Source organism: Arvicola amphibius, chromosome 11, assembly GCF_903992535.2.
Source record: "Arvicola amphibius chromosome 11, mArvAmp1.2, whole genome shotgun sequence".
In the NCBI taxonomy this organism is placed as follows: domain Eukaryota; kingdom Metazoa; phylum Chordata; class Mammalia; order Rodentia; family Cricetidae; genus Arvicola; species Arvicola amphibius.
In genome coordinates, this window is record NC_052057.2 from 48718825 (window position 1) to 48746592 (window position 27768).

At 36.6% G+C, this 27768-nt stretch overlaps 1 protein-coding gene and 1 non-coding gene across 7 annotated transcripts in view; both read left to right on the forward strand.

Moving 5' to 3' along the window:
• Nlgn1 (neuroligin 1) overlaps nt 1–27768 on the forward strand; it is a 682701-nt gene that overhangs the window by 99133 nt on the left and 555800 nt on the right. The window lies entirely within an intron of this gene.
• Nucleotides 7617–7805, forward strand: LOC119826965. Its single transcript, XR_005287523.1, has one exon. It is a non-coding gene; the product is annotated as a U2 spliceosomal RNA (small nuclear RNA).

The window sequence follows — 27768 nt, forward strand, 5'->3', positions numbered from 1 at the left end:
AGTTAAGAGCAAAAAAAAAGATTCCTCAGCTTCCTCATGGTTCTGAGACTGTATTTACTGTCTCTCCATTCTACACATCAGAAATCAAATTAAAATGGTTATCTTTTGAAGCATCACCATTCGGGTAAAATGCTGTTTTCTTTCACAAAGACTATGGATATTTATGAATTAAATATCTCCCTGGGCCATTCGTTTCTAAAAACAAAGATAGTAGTGAGACTGTTAATGTAAAAGAAATTCACTATGTTACTTGATATTAAAAAAAAAGTCTTGTTAATTAATACCGCCTTGACCTGGGTTTGTTCCTTTGTGTAGCTGTGGCATACATCGATAATGCCCATTACCATTCACAGAAGAGACATCTGCACCCTGGGTAGAGTCAGGCTTGTGTAAAGCAGCAAGAGAAGAAGGAATCTGTTCTACTTAGAGATAGATATGATGATTGGGTTTCAGGAAATCTAAACTAGTGTTGCTTTTCAGAATTCTAATAGGTTCATTCTGCTGTCTTTTGTACCATTATTTTAAAAACTCCAAAAATGTTGGACAAATCAAAGATAACAACGACAAGTTCCCTCTTTTTGTTTTATTTTTCATCAGCCTTCTTTTCTGGTTGGGTATCTGAATCCATTTTAATTCATTCTTAAATTTAAGAATGTCTGCTTAAGGAATATGTTTTTCATGGTTTAACCATTATTATTGCTGAACTGAAGTGTGTCAGTAAGTATTCTGCTTGGCAGGGGCTTAAAATTTCTCCTAAAAACAGACTGGAGTACTGCAGACCACTGCGGAGTCTTCCTGAATTCGTCCATTCAAGTGTCTGTTGATTTCAGAGTTGAATATTAAGTGTTACCCATGATTCCATGGAGAGCGTGTCATACTTTGCAGTGTAAGTACCTTTAAGTAACACAAGGTCTTTTAACATAATTAGTACAGAATATTGAACTCTGCCAAAAATACAGGATTCGTCATTAAATTTAAAGGCGGCTTTATCTGTCTGAGTCTAATCATGTGTGCAGAAGACTAATTGTTAATGGCATAGTCTTTATTGCTCATGGCTTTTTTTATTTTAAAAGGAATGGTCTACTTTGTGAGAAATAATTAGGTTTTATAGGCCTACCTGCATGGAGTCTTTTGTTGAATGTCTTATGGTTTTGCCAATTCAGATCCGTAGAGCAATTAGAGGCTGGGGCTGAACTGTCCCTTAAATCACACACATATTGTGTTATCGCCTCCTTTAATTTTTGCGCTTGGTGGCAGACGGGAACTTCCCTTATTTGCAAATACAGACTAATTACTAGGCTGGGCATTGTTTGAGAAGCATAAGCACTCGTTAGGGGATGAGCATGTTATAGAAGTCTGGCACATGACAATATTCTGTGTCTGACATTGCCTCCAAATACAAAGTGTCATAATAGCTTTTTCTTCTAAACATGGTCCAGCACTAGTGGGGTAGGTCAGTGGTAGTGTTTGAGTCCAGGTTTGTTCCCGAACACTACAAAAATCAAAATAAAAGAGTAAGAGTTTATAGCAAGCTTTGCTCTTGTATGGATTTCTGGGAATGAGATGATGTTTGCTTCTCATTGTCAGCTGGAAACTCTTTGTTGCTCACTGAAGTAAATGAGGACAATTTTCAGAAATTCTCATAACAACAGAAAAAGCTCAACATTTCGTTTCTGGAAAAGAGTTTATGTGCTGAGTCACAGTCTTGACTTGGGAGATCTGATGCGAGTGCTGCCTGAAACATTGAGGAGTTTGGTAATATATGGGAAAAAATCTGCGATGGTAGAGCTGTCTAGTGACTAATAATTCCCGCTGTTTGCTTTCCTCTGCCATGACACAGGATGATTTAATCATAGTTCTGTTACTGGTTCAGTGAAGATGAAAACTATGTCATTTTGACATTAGAATAGTTGGACAATATCAGAGACACTTTTACTAACGCTACTGATGGATTTGGTAGCCACTGCGGTGGCACTTTCTCTTCAGGTTAAAGGTACTCACTTAAACTATTTGCCTTGAATGTGATGTTTTCTCTGTGTCCATTCTCATGTCACTTGTTCACTGTGTGTCCAGGCCAAAGTTGAGATGACTCTACTTCTGCTTCTCCTGCTGCCATATAATCTCTAACAACCAGGGTATTTTCAATCTAGACACATTCTTTGGTGGGAAATTCCTTTGCATTATCTCTTTTCTTTTCTCCTCCTCCTCTTCTACCCCCCATACCCTGTATCATTACAAATGAGTGTGGTTCCACACATGCAATACACAGCACCCACATGGAGGTGAGACAATACCATTAAGTGTTGGTCCTCTTTTGTTGTTCATGGCTGCATATACTGTCGTATGTGCCTGGCTATTTGACCTAAGAGAGTGTGGTGATTCTCTCTTCTCCTGCCATCTTGCCATAGGAAACCTGGGTCTACAGACACAACCCCACTCTCCCAGGCTTTTTCATTGTACTGAGAATTTAAATTTTAGCCTTTAAGCTTGATTAGCATTTACTTTACCCATGTAGAGATTTTCCCAGCCTTCCCTTGGGATTTTAGCATTCGAATTCTCATGCATTTCCCCTCAAATCTATGATACCATGCACTAATCTCCCCAAAGACACTGGTCACCTTAGACATATGCATGTACAAATTGATATTTGTTTTTAGTTATGATTCTTTTGAAACGTTCTTTAAAAATGAAGTAATAAGAGCTGTATGAAGCTGTGATCTACATCTAGTGGCTAGCTTATGAAGTTGGAGAAATGTAAGGTTACAAGATCTGCAGAGAAATGCATTGTTGGAGAGTGTAACACCTGTGGTGTGAAGACATTGAGAATGCAATGCTGGAGTGTGTAACTCCTGTGGTGTGAAGACATGGAGAATGCATTGCTGGAGAGCATTGCACTTGTGGTGTGAAAACATAGAGAATGCATTACTTAAGAGTGTATCACTTGTGGTATTAAGACATCAAGAATGCAATGCTGGAGAGTGAATCACCTGTGGTGTCAAGACATTGACTTTGTGAAGTATTTTTAAAGCATGGAGTCTGCTAAGACATTTAGTTTCTGGATTTTCTTTTTTCCTTTCCAGTATTTCCTCTCAAATACTTTCTTTAGATAAGAGGAGGATTTGGAAACAGCAGTGTTTTAGTGGCCAGATCCCTTTGGCATCAGTGCTTCCCAGATAACCACAAAGCTGGTTGCTACTTTGAAATGATATGATAGGCTTATAGGTATATAAGAAGTAACAGTCAAAATATTGTTAGATTAATTGAGAAAAACGTTTTTATAAAAAAAAGAAAATAGTAAAAAGAGAACAGATAGTTTAAAACATTGAATTGGTGTCATGAAAATGGAAGAAATATTTACATTCATTAAGAAAGCCTCACTTAGGGCTACAGAGTTGACTCAGAAATTAAGAGTACTTGTTGCGGAGGACAAAGGTTCATTTACCAGCACTCATATGGTGATTCAGAAGCATTTTGTAGCTCAGTTCTAGGGGATCCAACAACTTTTCTGACCTTTGTGGGCAGACACAGGGTGTCCACACATGCATATATGCAGACAAATCATTCATACACCGAAAAATAAAATGACACCTTGAAGAAAGAAGGAACCTTAACCTACTGGTCCTAATTTAAACATGAATTTTTTTCATCTTTATCATGATCTTGCAAACAGCTTTGTGCTGTTTGAGACACTAGGGACCCATTCACCTTCACCACAGAAGAAATATTGCTTTTGTATTCAAGGTGCACATGATTCAATGAACCTCATTGAATCTGTTGTATCAAGACCACCTGGTAGTGTTCAGATCAAGTGTAACCAAGAGAAAAATTGAAATGTGTTTGCAATTGAGAGAACTACATCCTAAAATTAGTAGGACTTAAGCAAGAATATGATCACATGAAAACTTATAATTAACCTTCACATCAATGAAACTCAAAATATGTAAACAATATGATTAGCATAGTCTTTGCTGTCAGTCAATGTTATTGTTAAATAGACTGTGGCAGCCAGGTGTGGGAGTTCGTGACTGTAGTGTAAGCACTTGGGAAGCTGAAACAGGAAGATTTTAAATTCAAGGCAAGTCCGGACTACATGGAAAGATACTGTCACAAAACACTAAAGGAAGTTGATGCTTTGCACGCCCCTTTGTATGCATTATAAGCAAGTATTTTCACCTCTTAAATACAGATATACTGAGTTTACTGTTCTGCCATTTCCTTGTCTACTTAACAGGATAAGGAGGATTTTTTAATAGGTATGGATCTATAACATTTGAAAAATAGATGTACTGTGAATTAAACAATTCATATTACCTCATTACATGCACAACGATAATGCATTTTTCTTTCCACATGTCTTTATATTGTTGTTAATTCTTTTGCTAGTGTAGATTCTTTCAGATAGCTCTGCTGGCTCGCAGGCATCTGGGCAGAAAATTCTACCTTACCTTGTCTCCTACAAGAATCTTCTCACTTCTACGTGCAGCATTTCCTGTCGTCCTAGCTATGTTTACGTTGCTCTGTCTTACTCTGTTTTGCCTGCCTGGTCTTAGAATCTGCTGGTTTGTGATACTTATTAGGGGTTCTCATTTGGGGTCTTTGTATTCATTAGTCATCACCAAACTGTTAACTATTACCATAAATCTGGAGATACCAATCTTCAAATAGAGGTCAGAAAGTTTCAGGTTTACCTAGACACTTTTCTATTTGTAGTTATTTACATAATGATAATGACAGATTTAAGACAGATGGGGATTGACACTCTATGTATCTTTCTATCATTGATCCATTAACTTTATTTTTATTTATTTATTTATTTGCTTGTGTGTGCAAGATGCACATATTATAGCATGCATACAGAGGTGAGAAGTTAACTTACTTGAAGGAGCTGGTTCTCTCTTTCCATCTTTGGGGTCTCTGTGAATTTACATCTTTGGCCTTGGAGGCAAGGTCTCTCACAGGTGCCATCTGTTAGCCTTTGTGACATGGTTTCACCAACCAAAAAACTTTGTGTTTACACTGGGACAAGATCCCCTCAGTCTCCTGCACTTACCTTTGCAATTGTTATTTCTCATTTGCAGACTCTTATTTCTTATCTTAGAACTTCTGGAGTGTGTACTCATGATGATGCTCATTGACTCTGTGAGCCTGTCTTGGCCTCAGTATTGAAAGGGAACCTCTTTAATTACAGTAATTCTATCTAACCTATGTATTATCCATGGATATCTTCTGATATGATGCTATTTGTTAATTTGGGGAAGTCACTAAATCTCCAGTGTATGTTTGCTAATTTCCATTGTTATTATCCATCAAACTAGTGATTTGAGATACACAGTGTTTTAGAAAAGTCATTAGTTTAGAGACAAAGACTTTGCCACATAATAACAGTGTGACTGAGAATAATAAAATATCATTCGTGGACCTCAGTTTAGTTTATCTGTGCAAGGAAAGGAAGAACATACTTTACAGATAGTGAGAAAGCACAGAAAGACAGGATCTGGACATGGCTCAGTGGTTAAATATGTTTGCTGGTCAACCAGACACCCACCACTCAGTTTCAGCATCCACGTTGCTGGCATATAGGTCTGTGTATCTTTAGTACCAGGGGAACTGATCCCCACCGACATCTGTCTTCTGTGGGCACTAGCAATACCTTATACACATACACATAAATAAACTATATAATAAAGTAAACATACTAAAAATAATAAGACAGATGTGTCCTAATTGCTTTATAAATTTTGCACAAATATAAATTGTGATTATATCTAAAATTCCTAAATTTTTATGCCAGTAGAAAGTAAAGCAGTGTGCGTGCGATGCCATGCATCATAGGCAACTGAATAACAAGGCTCCAGAAGCAAATCTGTGGCCATATGTGGCCATCAGAAATTGTTTAGTAAAAGCAGAAAGAAAAATTAACTAGCAAATAGGGTTGTACTCTCTGTTCCTGTATGATAGAATAGTTAAATTAATAGCTAAATCTAATTAAGAACTGAAAAATTATAGAATGCTTGCTGCCAATACTAAACCCAATGGGCTGTGAGACAGGGCTATGGTAACACTCAAAAGTTACCTCACCTTTGTTGAATATTAAGGGGATTTCATCACTTAGCCCTGGAAATAAAACAGCCCTCACAATTACATTTTGTAATTTGTTATTGGTTCAAAAATTAACGACTTTTTCTGTAGTGAATGGATCATCACAGGTGACAAAGCGCAGATTTAATTAACAGTGACAGGTAAAGCCCCTTAGAGTCAGAGTGGATTTATAATAGCAATTATATAAGAAATTATATTTTGATCGTTACCGTTTCACATTGAGGCCAAGTGTACTAATCATATAGAGCTGGTTCTCTCACTTTGTGTTACACTGGCAAATATTTAAAATCCTGAAATATGTGCACAAACTGTTAAACACGTCACGGCCCACTGCCTCGATAACTTTCCCATCTTAAAGCCTGGTTTGCATTTAGAAAGTTGGGGCTGTTGACTTCCACTTAGTGTCTTGCTGCTTGACTGGTTTTCCACATCACCTCATCTCAGAGCAGCAGTGAGAAGAAGCCTGTGCCCCCACTCTAGTAAATCTCACTGGTAAGTGTTGTCAACATCACCTTCCACCTCTACAAAACAAGGCCAGAGAGACTTCTGTCTAGAGAATGTTCATGCTAGTAGTGCATTCTGTTTGCTTGAAGGTAGAGCAGGAGCAAGGCTCGCTCACTTCCAGGTTGGGCTCAGACCACTAAGAGATTAAAGGTCAGGAGACAGAAACATAGCTCATCTGGTAAAAGCATTGGCCCTCAAGTCTGATAACCTGAGCTTCATAGCTGGGACTCACATATCAGAAGGGGAAAACTGATTCTTGCAAGATGTTTTATGGTCTTAATTCATGTACTGAAAACATACACACAATTTCAAGTATATCTATGTTATATATATAGTTATTTATAAATAGACATATTTAAATATTTCTTTTTATTGAAAAAAGTTTTGTTTCATACAATATATTATGGTTTCCCTTCCCCCAACTCCTCCAAGAATCTTCTCCCCTTCTAACCCATTCAACTCCAAGCCTTTTTTCTCTCATTAGAAAATAAGAATCTATAATAATAATAATAATAATAATAATAATAATAAGAAGAAGAAGAAGAAGAAGAAGAAGCTAGAATAGAAAAAATCAAGCACAATAAAGCTAAAGAAAAAAGCACAAGAAATACATACAAATTGAGACACACCCATTCACACACAAAAACCCATGAATACAGAACAAGAAAGTACAATATATAAACCAGAGATCTATAAATTTAACAAAGTTCTAAGAAGAGCTGTTAGACAAAATACCTCCATGAAAACAGTAGACATGGATCCCTGAACAACAGCCAGAGAAGAAGGTATTGTAAATTGGAGGTAGACAAATCTGCTTGGTCCTAGAAACTCTTTATCCTCTATTGATGAACTGGCAGAATGATGCCTATGGTCTTCTAGAGTGTCCAAAGACCCACACTGCCTAGAAGGCCATAGAGTTCTTACAGGAAGTACATAAGCATATTTCGGAGACATTAATGATTTATTGACAATGACATATTTGATTTATTGTTTTTATTTAAAAAATAGCACTCACGACTTCTTGGTCACTCAGATAAGATCAAGTGTATTGTCTGTCCTTGCCAGTTTAATATCTGATACATCCTTTTCCAGGAACACTATAGTAAAGGGCTTGGTGAAGCTGGGAGACAGAAGAGGAGCTTACTCTGTTGGTTCTACCAACCAACCTGGCACTGTAATACCTCAGAGAGTCATGTTCCCCTTCAGAAAACTTAAGGCATCTTGTACAGTTGGGGCTTACATTTTAGTTAATATCTTTGCAGTTTTGTTTTCTGTTTTGGGAGGGAAAAATAGCACTCTCTATAGCATGCTTTTAAATTGAATATTTACTTATTGTGTGTGAGTGTGTGTGTGTGTGTGTGTGTGTGTGTGTTCATGAGCACACTTGTGTGTGTCACACACACCATGATGTTCATGAAGGGGACAAATTGCCAGAGTCAGCTAACTCCTTTCACTCTGTGGGTACGGGCATCTACCCGAGGTTCTCAGACTCGGAGGCAAGTACTTTCCCTGTGCAGCCTTCTCATTGCCGGACCCCACCAATAGCATGGTTTCTGTTATGGTGTATTATTTTTTCCTGTTTAGCATGTTATTGGATTTTCCGTTATTGAAAATAGTAGTTTCTGTGCATTAAAGACACAAAGCATATTAAATAATTTAAACATACATGTAAACACAGGCTTTCTGTCATGAGTGCACTGTCCAGATGGGTCCAGCATTTTAGTGAGGAGGTACTGAAGCTAATTCAGTGATTATAGAAAACATACTTTTGCCTAGTCATAATGTTCACTGGTTTTGTAATGAGAATGAGGGAAAATGTTCATGTATTAAAACTAATAGCTGGTTTGATAGTGTATTTGTATATGTCTGAGAAAGCACAGAAAAAAATCAGAAAATTCACATACCAAAATCTGAGGGTGGAGTGAGAATGGTATGTAAATTTTAACTATTTGTTTCTTAATTCAGCATGTTTAAGATATTTTAAAAACTGAGGATATATAATAAATTCAAATGTAAATATATATAATATAGTGCTAATATATTGAAAATTTTATCTAAAATTAATTCTACTCTTAATGTGCTGTCAAACTGGTGATACACTTGTCTTTAGGTTTTGGTAGAAAGACTGTTTACAGCTATAAGTGAGTATATGTGTGTACAGCATTTATTGTGAAGCAGAGAAAAATACACGGTGAAGGAAAAGACCAGCAGTACACTAACTTTAGTATGTCAGCTTGCTGGCAGAGGAACAGCCATGTTTTATAATTATGTGACTACCCTCACACCCGCAGACTGAACAAACCAAAGCAGACCCCAGCCCCAAGCCTAGCTGTGCAACCGAAACTCGACCTAAGAGGGGAAAAAGAAAGCAATCTCAAAGTTGGGTGGGAAGGGATAGGAAGGGGGAAGGACGAGCCAAGGAGTTTGAATTATATTAAATATATAATATATGAAATTCTCAAAAAATAAAATATATTTTAAAGTTTATTTTCTGGGGTTCACAAGATAGGTCATTAAGAAAGGTCTTTTCTGCCAAGCCTGGGAAACTGAATTCGATGCCTGGGACCATATTGTGGAAGGAGAAAAAAAACTATTACAAGTTATACTGTGACCTCCATGTGCATACTGTCTCATGCATACACCTCCACACGTAAGTACACTAGCACAGAATAACATGTAAAAATTAAATGCATACAGTTCTTGGTGTATAGGCAGGGTCTCATTCAATAGCTCAGCCTTGTTGCGAACTCCTAACTCTGCCTCAGTCTTCCTGTGTTTATTTTGCTAATGGGAGCTCTCACACGCTCTTTGGTCTTCCATACTTCCCTGGATCACAGCCTGCTCTGCATATTGGCTACCACTGTGCTTAGTGATTCACCCAATACTCTCCTGCTGTAGTATCCCTATTCATGTTCAACAGGAAGATCTCTCCGTGTCCCATGCATGTACTAGCTGTGCATACCAGTCTGTGTTTTTAACACTTACATATATTTCACCACAAAGTTTTCAATGCAAAGTGTTGGAACTATTTTCAATCCCCACCTACCAAAAGTGAGTCCTAACACTTAACTGCTAAGATTTGATTCTTGAGTACTTTGTAGGGTGTTCCATAGAACACAGTGCTCTGACAGTATGAGCCTGGGGAAGCTAATGAAATCTCAAAATAATTGGAAATTTAATTGCAGCTGTAAATTTCTTTATTAACTGAAGATATTTTAAAAATAGAATCCCTTTTTACGTGTTTCATATTGGATTTAGTATCTACTATTGGACATAACCAATTCAGGTTTTATAAACTCAGGGCATAATATGAAACAGTTAATTACATGACAGAGAAAGATGAGTAGTTCGTAGAAAGCAGAAGCTGTGGTAACTGCTGTATCTTGAAGGAGCAGTTTTTTCTTAAAGGCATTTTAGTTAGAACTGTTCTGATGCATGTACTAGCCAGACTAAACATCCTCAAGGGTAAGAGGTGAGAATCTGGCTCTGATGTCAGAACTAAGCTCACAAACTTATAATATATATTTGTTTATTATTTATTATTATTTTATTTTGTATACAAAGAAACATCTATAAAATTTGTATTCTAAATTTTGCAATACAAAAACAAAAGCAAAAAGCAGAAATCTTTCAGAGATACATCACTGATTTTAGGATGGGTGTGTGGGTTTGCTGCTCTCACTGCAACTATCGTTTTGTCTTTTAATGACTCTGGATATTTTGCAGATATCTCAACTTAGATATTGGTGGCTAAGAAAAAAGAATAAGGTACATGGGGAAAAAATCACTATGTTACTTGTTTTTCAGGGTCATCTTCCAAGGAGAAACTTGTATGAAGAAGTGAAGGTTTTAGGAAATGCAAATTATTAATGCTATGGCTTGCTTCTATATTTCCTTTCATAATTACATGTATAAGCAGAAGTGCCTTATTTTCATATTTTGGGCATGAAGCCCCAAAGAAAGAAACTAAAAATACAATAAAAGCTGTATGTTTTTTTTTTTTATCTTTGGGAAGTAAAAGAGTTAGTTAGTCAGAAGACCTAAGTGAAGGAGAAGGGTGGAACCAAACACTAGCCTTTTACTACTGAGTGTGTGTGTGTGTGTGTGTGTGTGTGTGTGTGTGTGTGTGTGAGAGAGAGAGAGAGAGAGAGAGAGAGAATTCTTCTATCAATATCTATATTCTTTTTTGAGACAAGGGATCTCATTGAACCAGGAGCTTATTGGTTAGACTTTAATGACTGGCCAGTGAACTATAGGGAATGACCTGTTCCCACATCCACAGCTCTGGGACTCCAGGTGTGCATAGTACATTCAGAGTTTTGCAAAGGTTTCCCTATTCCATCTGAGGCCCAAATTCTTGTATAATAGGCAATTTTACTAATGGACACATCTTTGTAGACATGCAATATTAGCTTTATATTATCAGATCTTGTGATTAGACTACTAATAACTGCCATTTTTAAATAATTATAAGTAATTTTCTACTTTTACGACCAATAATCCTGAGCTCAGTAGGGAGAGTTGCTTGACTTACTATATGGTGGAATCTTTCATTTTTCAGTTATGGTTAATGACACACAAGGCCCTTGTGGGAATTATATAGGCTAATAGGTGGAAAGTGTTTGGAATACAACCTTACAACCACACTTTATGAATGTCAACTGTTAGTAGTAGCTATTACGTGCATAATTATATAATTTAACTTATTTTAATGAAGTATGATATATATATACCTATTGATATTATAAAATGTTTAAGGGATACTTGATTCCATATATGACCTATTATTCAAGATTTATACTTCATATGCTTTATTTCTTCTTAAAAAGTGAGAGATGTCTTAACAATGTATTCATATAAGAGAAAGATAAAGGCAACACTAAACTGTGGAAGGGAGAGAATGAATTGTGAATGCAAAGATTATTGCAAATAGATTTAAACTACAGTCTATGATATTAGGAAATCATGTTTTTTATGTATCTTATCTTCCTTAGTTTCAAATTACAACCTTAAATTGCATACAATGATTAGTTATAACAGTGTCTATTAGGAACACTCATATTCTTCATGTTCTAATGTTGGCTCAATTGAGAATATCTTGAAAGTGACACATGCAAGTTTCTTACAAATTGTGCAAACTATTTTCCATGGATAAGATGTTCATTGAGTTCTTTTTAAAGAAGAACTGTGTAAATGAGTAGTCTATAGAATCAGAGGACTGAGTACTCTGAATTAATTCATATTGTGATCGGTATTGGTTTAGAAATGCTGGCAGAAACTCCCTGGTAAGCTGAGAACAGCAGAACTGCTTCAATCAGGAGGGTTTTGTCCTGAGCACCAGAGAGCCTCAGAATGGTAACAGGGCGAGAGCCAAGTTTGAGCTCTCTTTCCTTATTAGAGAGCTGGTGAGGGGGACAGGGTTCTTTGCTAGTAAACACTTGGTAGAGCTTCCTGGAATCCAGTAAAGTGGTGGCTGTAGCTGTTCAGAAGTGAGTGAGAGCCCAGTCAGAGGGATGTGGCTGGTCTGGTCCTGTGCAGTTGGAGTCCACAGTGCTAGGGATTTCCTTCTGTTTTTAAACTGCATTGCAGGCTTTTCAGGGTTTTCTCAGCTATTTTGCATAACCATTATCATGTGAGTTCCTGCATACAAATCAGAAAACAATGATTTGGGCTGATAAGAATTAAAACACTCACATTGGATGGCCCATGTATAAGCGTCTCTCTATGCTGGGTACATATTTGTTGTGTAGAATAATTACTTCCTCTTGAAATTTATTATCAAGGCTCACTCTGATACCAAGAGAATAATAAGCAAAATCAGCACGCTTCTTCTGTTTCCCTGTTCCAAAGGCAAGGAACGATTTTATTTGTGTATTATCTCACTTGCTAAGGAGCTCTAATACTTGGGCGTGTTTGGTTTCCATGATTACAGAAAGAAAGGTGGCAGAGAGGGATCCATAAGCTATTTCTGCGTATCATGAAGACGGTTTTGTAATCCTTTTACAACAAGCAAACTTGACTGTGATTTCCTCATTATTTTCTCTGTATTTAACAGTGTGTGCAAGTTCTTAAGGAGCTTCCTCATATTACTTGGCTAAGATAAGTTGAACAATTCAAATAAATCTGGCTTTGCAGATAAAAACATTTTGGAACTATAGACTTGTCTACAAACTGCTCTGGTTTATAATTGAAGTGAAAAAGAAATATCAAATCTCTACTCTGTTTATTTCACTTTTATGTTACAATGCAAGAAAAATAGCTTAAAATTTTAAAAGTATGTTCATTTATTCAGATTTTGATTAAGACTTTTCAACTCCTGGTGAATGGAAGGTGTCTACTTAAAACGGCAGGTTATATAAAATTGATTTTGGAAGATTTTACACATGACCAAGGAATAAAAACATACATATCTAAATTTTTTATAAAATAAAATACAACAATTAAGGTGTTTCCCAAAACAAAATTGAGCAAGTTTACCATGGTTTGGTTTCTCTCACAGATGTGGAATGGAGCTCGTAGAGATGGTGTGTTTTTCACTTTTAGAAGGGAGTATAAGATAATTAATCCTTATGGACACTATAATTTCTGTGGTAAGCTATGGCTTTCTGGAAAGCTGAGTCACTGATTTCATTCACATAAGCAATTTCACTTAAATATGAGTGAGTGCTTATGTATGATGCGCATGCATACTTTACACATAGTATGCATACTTTACACATACACATACATACTTTACACATAGTGTGCATACTTTACATATACGCATGCATACTTTCACATACATATGCATACTTTACACATACACATGCATACTTTACACATACACGTGCATACTTTACACGTACATGTGCATACTTTACACATAGTGTGCATACTTTACACATACACATACATACATTACACATAGCATGCATACTTTACACATACACCTGCTTACTTTACACACACACACACATGCATACTTTCAACATAGCATACATACTTTATACATACACAGGCATACTTCACACATAGCATGCATACTTTACACATACACATGCATACTTTACACATAGCATGCATACTTTACACATAGCATGTATACTTCACACATAAACATGCATACTTTACACATACAGATGCATACTTTACACATAGCATGCATACTTTACACATACACATGCATACTTTACACATACACATGCATACTTTACACATAGCATGAATACTTTACATATGGCATGTTTCACATTTCTACCTGGAGCATGTCCATTTTATGTATTTCCCATATGTGTATCCTCTGAAAGACTGTGATGCACTTAAACAGCAGCCTGCCCTTTAGAGAAGCTTAAGTGCTGCTGTTATACAGGAAGCAGGAGATAGCAAGGTCCTGTGTCAGGGAGACCTTTGGATTGCACCCTTTGAAGCTCATCAGAGCCCATTCAAGTTTATCCCAAGGGGTCAGTTGATGGAGACCTGATCTACTTTTTCCCAGGGGCTGAATGCACAGCTTGGGCAAGACACCCAGCTCCTGCTGACTGGAGAAGTGTAATTTTAATGATGATCATAATGAGCTTCAGTGTTGCTGGGAGCCAAATGTATCCTTAAGTTCAAGAAGGAAAGCTGCAATCAGGGTGAAATATAATATAGGTTAGATTATCCTTTGATAAGTTGGCCTTTTAATTCAGATTCCCCCCTTTCCTATACTTATCTTTTACTATTACACGGTGAATAACTGTTAGGCATATCTATGAAGATGCCATAGCAACTGGAATTCAGTGAATGCACGGGGTGGGGGTGGGGGTGTCTGCCTGAGACCATTTATCCTGACACATGAATCGATGAGACTGCATCTTTGATCTCAGCACCTGGGCGTTCCCACTCTTTGTTTTCCCTCCGGCCCCCATTGCCACTCACTTTTAAAAACAACTCTAGTTTTAGCAGATGGCTTTTATCTACTCTAAAGAACAGGCCTGAACTGCATTTCTGAAGAAGGTCATTAAAGAAGCATTTAATAAAAGGTACTTAAGCTAGACACTGGGATATGACGGCTAGCACTCCTTAGAGGAGGGAGACTCTGAGAGGGAACCTGGGTGTTAATAGAATTTGATCGAATCTGTTCTAAATGGCTATGTTTATCTTCTGCCAGGCTTTAGTATGCATGAAAAAGTATATAAAAAGGATAAAGTTTTTTTTTAATTAAGTTGCTTAAATCCCTTTATGGGAAACATAGAGACTTGGTAATTGTTCACTTAAAAATAGGACTGTCAATCCACTTAATACTGAGACTTCAGGAGAAGTATGGGATGAAAAGAGCTAATTCTCCTTACTTTGAATAGCGCATGACAAATACTTTCCATGTTACTTAGTCTGTGACCCACAGTTAGAACCGTATCTTATGTATATATGTTTTCTAAAATGTGAAATCAATATTTACAAATAATGCCCACAGTGCAAATAACTTACTCCACATTACACTGTCAACTATTTCATTATGAAGAAAGTATATAACAACCAAGAAGCTGCTTAATAATTCATGCAGATCTTAGTTTATAAAACAGTTCTCCCAAGTTGTGCACACAGCATAAAAAGAAGGTGAACATAGAATAAATTACTAAATATTTTTTTAAATTATAAAAACCTTACTGAAGATTAAATATAAGAACATATTTTTCCTCAACTGTCATAAACTGATGCTGTATTAAGTAAAATATCCTTTGTTTAGGCCAATATGTACATACATCACTTGCCTGTATAATTGCATGCGTCTGAAGCATGCTCACATTCACAATGTTAATAAAATTAGTAATAGCATGTTGGAGTGTTAAAATGATCATTTTAAAATGCCAAAAGCATTTTCAAAACAACTGAAATTCGATGCTATTGGATGCTGATACATATGTATGATATGTGATGCAAAAAGTGACAAGAAAAAAATAGGAAAGTCAAGCCACTAACTACGATGACCTCATAGATTACTGTGCCAAGCTAAATGGTTCTTGTGCAGTGAATGAGTTATTCTCTTTCTACTGTCATTTCTCTTACCGGCACAGAGTAGGAAGCTGACACAGAGATGCCTTGGTGATAGGCATCACTCACGTTTTTCAGATCAATTGACCACATTTCCCCATTGAAAGCCAGACATAATTCAGGGCAGGACATTTGTGCTTGTTATATATTTTTTCTGATTCCATTGATATAAATGTGTAAAAGGGTAGATGACGAAGCCAAGTTGGCGGAGAGGTCTGGAAGAAAGAGTGAATTTGCATAGTCTCTTTGCTTGTTCAGCTTAAGGACTTTTCCTGGTTTCTCTAGAAATCTTTTGTTTTAAACATTAGAGGGATGGGGGTAAGAGGGATTGAACCCAGAGTCTGGCATAAGCTGATGAAGGCACTTAACTATGTCCCGGAATCCAAACCTTTCTCTTTGAAACTGCAGCTCACTAAGTTCCTACACTGGCCTTGAATTTGCAATTCTCCTGCTTCATCCTCTATTGACTGAGGTTTTTTGTCCGGCCTAGTCCTGCAGCCAGTAAGTCCCAAAGAATCACATAGAGGTCTACATTAGTTATAAACCGATTGGCCCATTAGCTCAAGTTTCTTATTTGTAATTTTTATAACTTACATTGGCCCATCATTCCTGTCTGAGTTAGCCACATGGCTCGGTACCTTTTTTCATGAGGCAGTTACATCTTGTTTCCTCTGCAGCATCCTCTTCCCAGAATGCTCCTCTTCTCATTGTCCAGCCTCTACTTCCTGCATGGTCTCCCTGCTGATACTTCCTGCCTGGCTACCAGCCAATCAGCATTTTATTAAACAAGCACACAAAGCAAATATTTACAGGGTAAAACCATTGTCCCACAGCAATCCTTCTTTAGCTGGGACTAAAAGATTGTAACATCAATCCATGAAGAAACTTTCTTTTAAATGACCTTAGTCTCATGGTGGTCATTTCTCCTGAAGGTGAGGGTGAAAACTTTGTGTTCAGTGCAAAGCATTTTCCTCATGGTGCAAATACACATGATGATATGTTTGAAATGTTTAAGGTCCTGATCAAGGTGACCCAAGTCACATAGTTTTCTCTCTACTTCAAATGGATTTTTTGATCATGTGATGTAGAAACAAAGTTTAATCAATAGAAACTTACAAAGAATTCAAGATTACTTGTCAAACCTAATGAGCAGTCTGTATATATGACAAGCAGAACCTGCTTACAGTATACTACAAGTTACTGTCTTAGAGAAGACAAAATATATGAAGTAAAAGAAAAGTAGATTTTGGTTCACGTTTTAAAAACTCTTCATTAACACATTATTGGATAATTTTATGAAGGAGGAAAATGTGTCCAAACTAAACATTTTATTTGCATTTCTGTATAAATGTATTTAGCTATTAGATATTATAGACTTTTCGACTTACCATTTGAGTGTCACTATCAGCAAGAATATTGAGAATTTAATGTGAATTTTTCCATCAAAATGATTGACTATGTTTTGCAAACATAGTTTTAGTATCCATTGATATTGTAAGAAACAGATTTGACATCTGCACTTACGTAGTTTTTGACTGTTAAGGAAATAATTATTGGTAGAATTTATTTAAATGGATTTGTACATAAGTACATAAGAGAAAGAAGAGAGTTCTCAATCTAACTTGGTAGTAGGGAGGGAAAAGAGATAATTATCTGGCATCTGCAATGAGAGGTAGTTGACTAGACCAAGCACTAAGGAGTGCCATAAGGAAGATAAAGAACATATCCTTCCATAATTATAATTATCCTTTTGTGTGTTCAGATCCAACATTACTTTCCCATTGAGAAAATCTATTATACTCCAAAGCCAGACTGCTCTTGGAATAAGATACCCTGAGAAAAGTAACTTAGAGGAGAAAGGGGGTGTTTCAGCAAACAATTGCAGGTATAGTGCAAGGCAGCCAAGGTAGGAACTTTAAACAGCTGGTCACATCATGTCCACAGTCAGTAGCAGAGAATGAGTGGATGCATGCTCATTTTCTTGTCTGAGCTCGTCTTGCATTCTCTACTCTTCAGTATCATCAGATACGTTCAGTATCTTCAGATACATTCTTCAGTATATCTTGCCTATGAAGAAATGATGCTGTCCACAATGGGATGGGTTTCTCCATGCTAATTAAGGTAATGTCCCCTAGACACACCACAGGACAACAACATATACAAAGTCCCTTACTGAGAATGGCTTCCCAGATGTATCTAGTTTTGTCCAGTTGACATTTTTACCATCACAAAGACCATTAACATAGAGCAAGCTATTTGTTGGGGAAATCACTTGAATATTTAGTATAATGTATCCAATCTGCATGTATGGAAGTATTTAGTGTCTGGAACCTTAAAAAATAGCAAGGCTAGTCTGAATCTTTTTCTGTGTCTTGAAAGAGACACACTTTAAATCTTTTTTCTAAGTTAAATATTATGATTTTAACTCCAAACAACAAATCTTAGCAATTTGCTTTCAAATTTACATTGCTCAACAATCTATACAACCAAAAGTAAAATGTAATAATTATAACAATATGAACTCTAATAATCTATACAAAGCACTCATTCCATGTCAGAAGTTACTCTTAGCACATGAGACATTTTATTTCACTTCACAGCAACCCAGTGGCTTTTCCAAAGCAAAAAGAAATGTTGTTTATATTTTAGGTTATTGTTTATAGAAGCCTGGAAAGTAGTGTAAACTTTTAGATGTAAATTGTGCTTATTGCTATTAAGAAAATAAAATAATTTTAAATTCTCTTTGCATCATAGTATATAAGTGGTAAAGCGTGGATTTCTCTAACTTTGCAGGGCCATCCAATTACTTTAATGGATTGAGAAGTTGGTCTTGCTTGGTCAGGAAAATACCAAGCATAGTTCAGTATGAATGCAAAACTGGTATGATGTGTCAGACTTAGGAATTAGAAAGCTTCTGGATATAAAATGACCTGACTTAAATGTTTATTAATGAGGGTTTCAGAATCTTTGTCTATCTTAGGACCCTGCTATCAAATCAACAGAGCTCAAAATGAAAAGACCTCTATGACTCAGGAATTAACAAGATAACATAGCAGATAGTGACAAAGGCCCAAAGTTAGCATCTTCACCTTGGTCCAGTGATTATGCTCATCTCTGTCACTAAGTGTGCAATAGCTTGTACATGTTAGTGGCATTAAACTGCATAGCTTCTCATTCTTTATCCTGTCAGGGACCAGGTGTCTGTGCTCACATTTGAGAGAAAATAACAGGAAAGTGGCCATTGTGTGGGCAATGAAACTACAAACTGTTTGAAATTTCTTCGATTTTTATTCAATATAATGGTATGATAATAGTATCATTATTGATGGTAATGTTGATTATTATAAATTGTCATAGAACTTTATTCATTAACATATTCGTTCACTCAGTTTCTAAGGGTACTTACTATAGTTAACTTCACTGAAAGAAATAAAGAATTAGAAAATGGGCTAAGTATACAAAATTTAAGGAAATCAATTTGAGAAAGGTCACATGATGTAACCATATCAAGGGTGTGGTATCATTTTTGCCACATATTTGTGAAGAATAAATCTAGTTTATATTCAAAATAAGGTCATTGTATAACACAAAGATCTAAATTCACAGTGGTGATACTTCTTTTTGTAAGAAATACTTTTTATTACAAATTTTACATACTTCATTTTTATTTGCTTTTATTGACCTTTATACACGAATGCTGTCCTTACATCATTTCCAGCCTCCCTACCCCTAGCTTCTTCCACTTTCCCTTCTCAAATTCCTCTCTTCTTATTTGGGTATTTCCTTCCAGTATAGCCTAATATTGATGGGAATTGGTGAAATTTTTGCTCTTTATATTTTTGTGAAATAGGAGATCATGGGTTATGAGTGAGAAGTCATGATGCCAGTATTATCATGTGACTGTAACAGAGTAATCTGTCATTCACAGACTTCATTTTAAATTCAAGACAGCAGTCTCTTTCATCACTCCTACCATAGAGCTCATAATAGGATGGAAATACTTTGTAGAGACTGAATTTGAGCTGCTAGTGGTATAAAGCAGCAAGGCATTGTCCCTCACCTCCCTCTGGATGGATGATGCTCTGGTTCTCTGAGTCTTCACTGGCTGTCTGTGAGGACCCAGGGTGAGTAGTGGCTTTGCAATCTACTCATTGCAAACCTTGAGTTCTCAGATACTTAATGGACAAATAATGGAAGTGTTTATGCATGTGCTTTGTACATCCCGAAGCTTAGATATTTCCCTTCCTTTGTAAAGTATGTTTGGTGTTGTAAAATCAGGTAGCAGGTGTATCACACTTTGTACTAAAGGACTTCCTTACGGCTTTGCTGTTCTCCGAAAATGCAACAAAAGCTAAAAGCAGTGACAGTCGGGAGAGGGAATGGAGAGAACCGAAGTTATAGTCCTTGCTGTAGAAGGAGCTCACATTCCATTTTCTCACTTTAAAAAAATGTGTGTTTACCAGCAATGTTTTCCAGAAGGATATTTAAAAAGGGGAGTCAAGAGGAAAGCAAGCAACCTTTTCAGCATAAGACAACAGCTATTATCTGATGACAGAATTGAGAACTCGGTTTCCATGAATGGCCCCCTTCACCATGCTCTGAGCAGAGAGGAATATGGAGCCACTGAGCATGGCAGACTTCCCCACACACAGAGTATGAGATTGCCTCACGTGTTTCATGGGGCCAGTCAATTGGGAAGTGCAAGGTTAATTTACTGCCCCTAGAGATCTGTTATATATGACACCGACTTCCCTAGGGACAAACTTATTTTTCTTTGAAGACGAATATGCGGTTTGCAGTTATTAAAAAGTAGAGAAACATTTATCATAGACATCTTCTATTGGAAGGCTTCGTGGCCAGCACATTCAGTTTTGCCTGTCACTGTCTAACTGCCTTTGGGGACTCCTGCCCTGCTAGCATTTCAATTGATCTCTGAGAACTGATATTGACAGAGCCCAGATGACCTTTCACCACCCAGGAGTCAGTCGAAAATGAATATTTTCTTTCAAAAGAAATTTGACAAAAGTTAATTTCTAGCTTTTCCTGTGATCTGTGGTCCAGGCCATTTATTCTTCCTCATCTTTGTGAGAGCATCAGTAATTCGCATAGATGCCCAGTCCACACAGTGTAGCAACCTCTTCCTCACCCGTTCAAGGATGTTATTCTAGTCCTTGTACGTTCTGATTTCTCTGAAACCTGGTTGACAATGTCTTTCCAAAGAGAAGCCAGAATTTCTCTGTTCATATTGTCATGCTATTAAGAAAGGTTTTTTGTCAAGTTTTGTTTTTGGAAAAGTAGTGAAGGAGATGGTGAAAGCTGAGGCTATAATGTACCCAGATTTGCAAAAGATGAAGTTTGCAACTGAGTTGTAGAGGGAAGTATCATTGGGTTCATGAATAAGGTCAGATTATAGACATCTTCTGAGTTGGGCCATCACTCTTTGGGCTGACGAGCAACTCCAGGAAACATGGTTTTAGCTTTAGAAGTTCTTTAAGAAGCAGTTGTATCACAATTACTAATAGATTACAAGTCCCCAACCTGTGAATCATATATCCTCAGGCATCAGGTGGAAACAAAAGCCTCATTTGGTATTTGCCTTCCCTAATTCTCTTGGGTTTGCTGTCTTAAGACTTTTATAATATCCAAAATTATTTTGCCTAATGAAAGAATTTATGTGGATACTCTAACATATACACACTCTCATACATTTCAAGTTATGGTTTAAAAAAAGCAAAATATTTGGAATCATTCCTGATTATCCTTTCTGACAATAAGTGTTTGATAGAATCCATTCCTTTACCTTGTAGTCGCTGTTACTTATGAAGGATAAATTCTGAATAGGAATTAGCATTTAAAAATATTTATTTTAGGCCGGGCGGTGGTGGCGCACGCCTTTAATCCCAGCACTCGGGAGGCAGAGGCACGCGGATCTCTGAGTTTGAGGCCAGCCTGGTCTACAAGAGCTAGCTACAGGACAGGCTTTAGAAACTACAGGGAAACCCTGTCTCGAAAAAAAAATATTTATTTTATTTTTAAGATTGTAATATAATTATATTATTTTCCTCTTCCCTTTTCTTCTTCCAAACACTCCCATATAGCCTTTTATTCTTTTTTAAATACATTTTTTTCACTAATTGTTATAAGCATATATGTATATATATTTATTCATATAGATCATATTTAATGGAGAAACTTGCCAACAGTAAGGAACAGCTTGGAAACACCTTTTCTAGACATTATTGTGTACACTAAATGCAATTCTGATTATACATTATTCATTGTATAAATGTCTGGGCTATTGAATCCCTACATAGATGGCATATAATAACATGAATAATAATGAATAATATAATAAATGCTTCAAAACATTGCGTGCTCAGTTTGCATTAATTCCAGCTCAGCAGCCACAAGTATCTAGTGCTGTCTACTCTGGACAATGTGTTTCAACGTTCCTTTAATCCTTTAAAATGGAAGAAATCGCTAACTCATTTGTAAAATGGGGGAAAGTGATATAAAGAGCAAAGGTGTAAATTCAGCGATGTTTTGAATAATGTAGAGAAAAATATTGCTATTTTGTATTCCCTTTGAAACAAGTAAGCAAATAATAATTTATGAATTTATAACTATGAAGAAATATATTTTGGGAACAGTGTCAAGGAAACTATGTCTTTCCTGAGAGATCTAGAATGCCAAGTTACCTTGGGGTTGGAGTTTCTCTTGGAGACCATCTATAGGGTGATGTCACCATAAAGCCTGTGACTGCTCTCGTTTCACATTCACGTATTTGGGAGATCAAATGACAATTACTTCCTTTCTCTGAAAAATATATGTATTTCATTATACATAATTTATATTGTTTTTAGTTTTTAAAAGAAAATTAATTTCCTCAAATCTTTTCCTTTAGCTTTAGTTTTCAATGAACTTTTATGTTTGGTAAACATCACAGTGACACCGAGTGCAAATAGAGACAAGTGGCTTTATAAATTTGCTGTTAATATTTTAGGACCATGTTCAGTTTGAGTGCTTCCTTTGAACAAGCACAAGTCGTACAGAAATGTACGTGCTGCCGACCCCAGGTCTCACTGTACTGTGAGCAACGACAGTTGTCATTCTGAATGGGAAGGCTGGGCCCCTACTGAGCTCCTGAGAGAGGGAAGGAGGAACGCGTGGCGCATCACAGTGTGCCATGGCCAGCAGGTTCTAGGAAACACTCATCACACTTGCTCTTTTGTCCCAAGTATTGCTTCTTTTTCTGTTCAAAATCAAGTGTTTTTTTTAAACCTGAAAATAGTAGAAGAAAGTTATTTTTCTTCTTACTGAAGGAAGTATAATAGATAAAAATAAATAATATATCCAAACAATGTTCTGTGTCTATAATTTATGGAGGTATATATTTGCACATAAGATATATTTAAATATAGAAGAGATGTACAGAAGAGCACAGGTTTTCATTCTTGCAGCATTACAGAAGCCTGCAGTAGTCCCTGTGCCTAATGCTCCGATTAGCCCACTGCTAACAGGTAATCAAGATAGTAAAGTCATTGAAGTATTAACCAAACAAATTTGTTAAACAGTAATCATAATTTTATAATATATGACATTACAATTTTGCAAAAAATAATAAAAATATTTATAATTTTTTTATTCATGCTTCCAATTTACCAATATAACATTATGTTGTTTTAATCTAGTTAATATAAAATATTACATCATTTAACTTGTTTAAACCCCCCTTTCTGGGATTTTAAATGCCCTGGTAGTGCATCTTAGCATAACTAGATGTTTTCTATCTTTTAATTACTGTGACTAATTTTTTACAGCTCGGTAACAAACCCTTGAAAATAATGAACATGGTGACACATTCTTAATTATAATGGTACGAACAGCAGCACTCTAATTTCAGGCTTACATTGAAAAAGAATTTCTCTGGTATTGAAGCTCTTCTGATTGCTTTCCACATCACGTTTTAAACAAACACTGTGCTGCTTTAGCCATGACTTGGTTGCCTAGGATACACAGTTAATGTAGCCCTAAGATGCTGGTACCAGTTAAGCTTTGAGGCCATGTCTGTAAGTGCTGCACACAGTTGCCTTTAATAAATTGGAGAAATTTAACCCAGTCCCATAGTGGGATGAGCATTTTGATTAATGAAATAATTGAATGTATATTTGAGTAGTAATATGGAAAACGGCTGTTTATATTTTTGCCTTAGTTCTCCACGAAACGGGTGGAAAGTGTTTCTAAAACAAATGCAAAATTGATTCAGTGACCTAATTCCAAGACATTCTCAAAGAATATAATATTGGTTGTTGCAGTACTGGGAAAGCTAACTAGCTAAATCGCAGTGAGTCATTCTTATGAATATCATCTAATAGTGGCTCCTGATGGAAGATGCTTATTTAGTCTGTGGTAAGAGCATTTCACAGCTTGTTTTTATTAAGACATTGAAAGTCTCAAATATATTAACATGGAAGTATAATAAAATATGCAAAAATATTTGCAACGGTAATTAATGAGAGCATCGGTACTGCTGGAGAAACACACATTTGAATAGTATATGTCTGGGTTATTGTGTTTCTCACATTAACATGTTATTTTTCAATAATAGTATATTGTTAATATTTTACCATAGACTTTTGCTTAATTATGGACCTGGGAATATTTTAGCAAAAGTAAATTATCTTCTTTTAAAACACCAGTTGCACTCTTGCCGTAGTCCTCCAAAGGGCTTGGTGGAGGCTAAATAGTCTTCTTTGCTGATTTGAATGCACATAAAATTGGAATTGTGTGTTGAGAGGGAAGATCTGGATTGAGCCAGCAGGTGGTGCTTGAGTTTCAACTGCGCTTAGAATGGAGTTTTTGCTTTTTGTTTCTTTTAAATTTTAAACACTTCAGAAAATGATGTTTTTACTTTTTTCTTCTGTAGATTTGATTACATTTTGGAATGAAAAATACTATTAAGGGCTTGAGGATTATTACCGAGTTTGGACAGCGCAGCTCCTTTCTGTGTGTTCTATTCTGCCTTCTCTCTAACCACTCCTTGCTGTTCTGCAGTAGATTTTGTGGCTTGTGAAGATGGGCAGAAGGCTGTTCTTTTTCTTCAAGCTGAGCACCTGCATGGTGGGAGTGGGAGCAGGTTATTTCTGTAGTCAGCTTTCCTAAGAGTTGTGGGAAATATGTGTTCACCTGGGCAGCATTCAGGAGATCTTTAAGTCCATCTTGAATCCTCTGCATCTTCAAGGCCCCACTTGCCGTCCTGTGCCTGAGCCTTTCCTATCAATGCTCTGATCCTCAGAATACAGACTTCCTAACAAACAGCCACTTGATTTTTTTAAGTCCTCAAAATACAGTTATTCTGTAGCTGGAATGACATTTCTTCATTGAATTCCATAGAAAGTGATTCCCATTTGGCCAAATTCAACAGGAAAACATGCATTTTTAAGAAATTATGCATTTGTGTTTAGATGTGAGAACTCCAGCAAGAGACAATGATAGATTTCGTGGGTATCAAGTATCATTTCTTTCTATGAATGTATCAAATATATTTTAATATTATAGTTTGATTTTTTTAAAACCTAAAAATACTGTGATGTCTCACATTATGACAGAAATTACTGGAAAGAAGCTTATAACTATATTTCTTTACTTTAGAGAATTTCTTGATTGGTTATTTCATTAGGTAACATTTTGTTTTGCAGTATTGATAGTTTTAAAATTATAATACTGGGAAGGCCCTAAACTATAATTTATTCGAAGTTGTATTTCTGACATTAGTTAGGATGCTAATGCTTTATATTCTTAAAGTAATAGGTGTGCTGTTACAAATCCATTGTAAATTATATCAGATAATCAAGTTAGGTGGATAGTTAATTCATTTTAAGAAGTTATCAGAGAAAATCATATTTCCCTTCAGAGAATAGCCCTTTCTCTTCTTTTTTTCCTTAGCATGAATTTCTCTGCCAGAGTGAGTATCTTTCACTAGTTATTGCAGTGGTTTTCTGCAGAACTCTCATTTGAATGGATCAGTCCAACTGGCTTCAGTGCTGGTGAAGTAACGACACAGCCACCCCTCTTTCCTCTAGGACTGAGTACCCTTCTTCATATGTGTGATGAACACAACTCACACCATTGTCTATGGAGATTTCCCTGTGCTACTGCAGCTACTGCATAGTTTGTCAGCTCTTAATGGAGGCCTGCATTTGCGGGGGCTGCTAGGGCTCTGACAAAGACAATGGGTCTGTCTGTCCAAAGGTGCTGTCATGGCTAACAGGCTCTTTGAGTGTCCACATTGTTGTGGTTGTCTGGATACACAGAGTTGGTAGTTTCTTCAGATTCTGTTGCAAACCACAGCAACAAAGTGATCAAATCACAACCAAAACCCTGATTATTTGTACCTTCTACTTTTTATTCCTGTTGTCTTGATAAAATACTTGGAAAAACACAATCTAAAAGAGAAGGGCCTTCTAGAGGCTCAAAGTTCAAGAGTCAAGTTCACCGTGACAGAAGCATCAGAGAAGCAGAAATGTGAAGGAACTGGTCACATCCCATTCACAATCAGGAAGAAAAGTGATGAATGCTCATTGCAGTTCAACTTCCTTCCTGCACTCCCTCAGTCCAGAATCACAGGCAGAAGGTGGTGTCATGTGACTGGTGGATCCTCTCACCTCAATTGATGCTTACAAGATAATCTTGCACAGGTTGCACAGAGTTCCACCTCCTGGATAATTATAGATTTTGAATTAACAGTAACCATCACAACAATCCAATAGTGACTAGTTTTGCTTTTTTTTTTTTTTAACATGGGAACTTATTTTCATGTCCAGTATTCTTAAGGGTCATGCACATCAGAAAGGATGAGCCAGATTCTCATTTCGAAGCATAACTTTGGCCAGTTGAGTTCACTGCAAATCTAGTAGAGTGACATAAAATACTGGGGACACGGTTCCTCCTGACATCAAAATAACTTAGAAAAGATGCACTTTGCTCCTTTGGAAGAAAGACTAAAATTTTTAAACAGCTTGTGACATGTGTTCAGCTTGTGACATGTGTTCAGCTTTTCCCATTGAAGGCTTTATTTTTCAGGTGACAGTCCCTTGCACTCCAGGCTGGGTCTTCATTTAAGAGTAAAAGTCCCTTTGCGGATGAAATTTGCTTTTGCTATTTTTGTTATTCATTTTTCACAGGATGCTGTATAATAATTTTCTCCTCCAGGATCTTAAAATAACATCAAAGATTGACAATCCAGTAAGTGTTGTTACTGTTGGGCCAAAGTTGACTCAGCTAGCCCAGGGGAATGGTGATGTCCACATGACTTTTAAAAATGTCTTCTTTAAAATAAATATTATTTTTCCAATTAAAGGTGGCATTTTGAAATGCTTCACTGTGTTGTGAGTCATTGCAACATGATACACACACACACACACAAACACACACACACACACAAACACACATACACACAAACACAAACACATTGGGATTAGTTCTTAGAAGCTTCTTTCTGAGGCAGACATCAGGTAGATAGAAGCATAGAAACATTGGAAGACTTTATGCTTAGGAGACAGACAGAGAATGAAGGAAATCGATGACCTACGTTAGACATACTAACCTACAATTGTGTAGAAAGAGTCAAAATGGATTTATATTGATACCTTTTAGGCTTTTTATGGGCTATTTAATACAGTCTGTGAAAGTGAGAATGCTTTCTACCTACCTTCAATCTTTCTGCCCTCCCTTTTGGTTCCCCACCTCTCCTATGCTGGTAAAATTGCTCATTGATTTCTGTGCCTGCAGGAGAACTTTTTTTCTGTTCTCTCCTCTCATTCTATCAGTCCCACAAATTATCACTGAACTTGTAACAGCATAGGATGATTTTAGTGCTCTCTCTCTCTCTCTCTCTCTCTCTCTCTCTCTCTCTCTCTCTCTCTCTCTGTGCGTGTGTGTGTGTGTGTGTGTGTGTGTGTGTGTGTGTGTGTGTAGGGTATGTATAGGGTTTGAACAGGTTTAAGCTACCATGTCAATTAGGTTTGTGTCAGTTACCTTTACCTATTCAGTGGTCTCCTTGCTTTCAAATCATAATATTTTAGCACATTGATCATTCTAAAGAGAGCCGGTAAGACTGGAAACCACCATGCATTTCTTCAGAATACACAAGCCTGT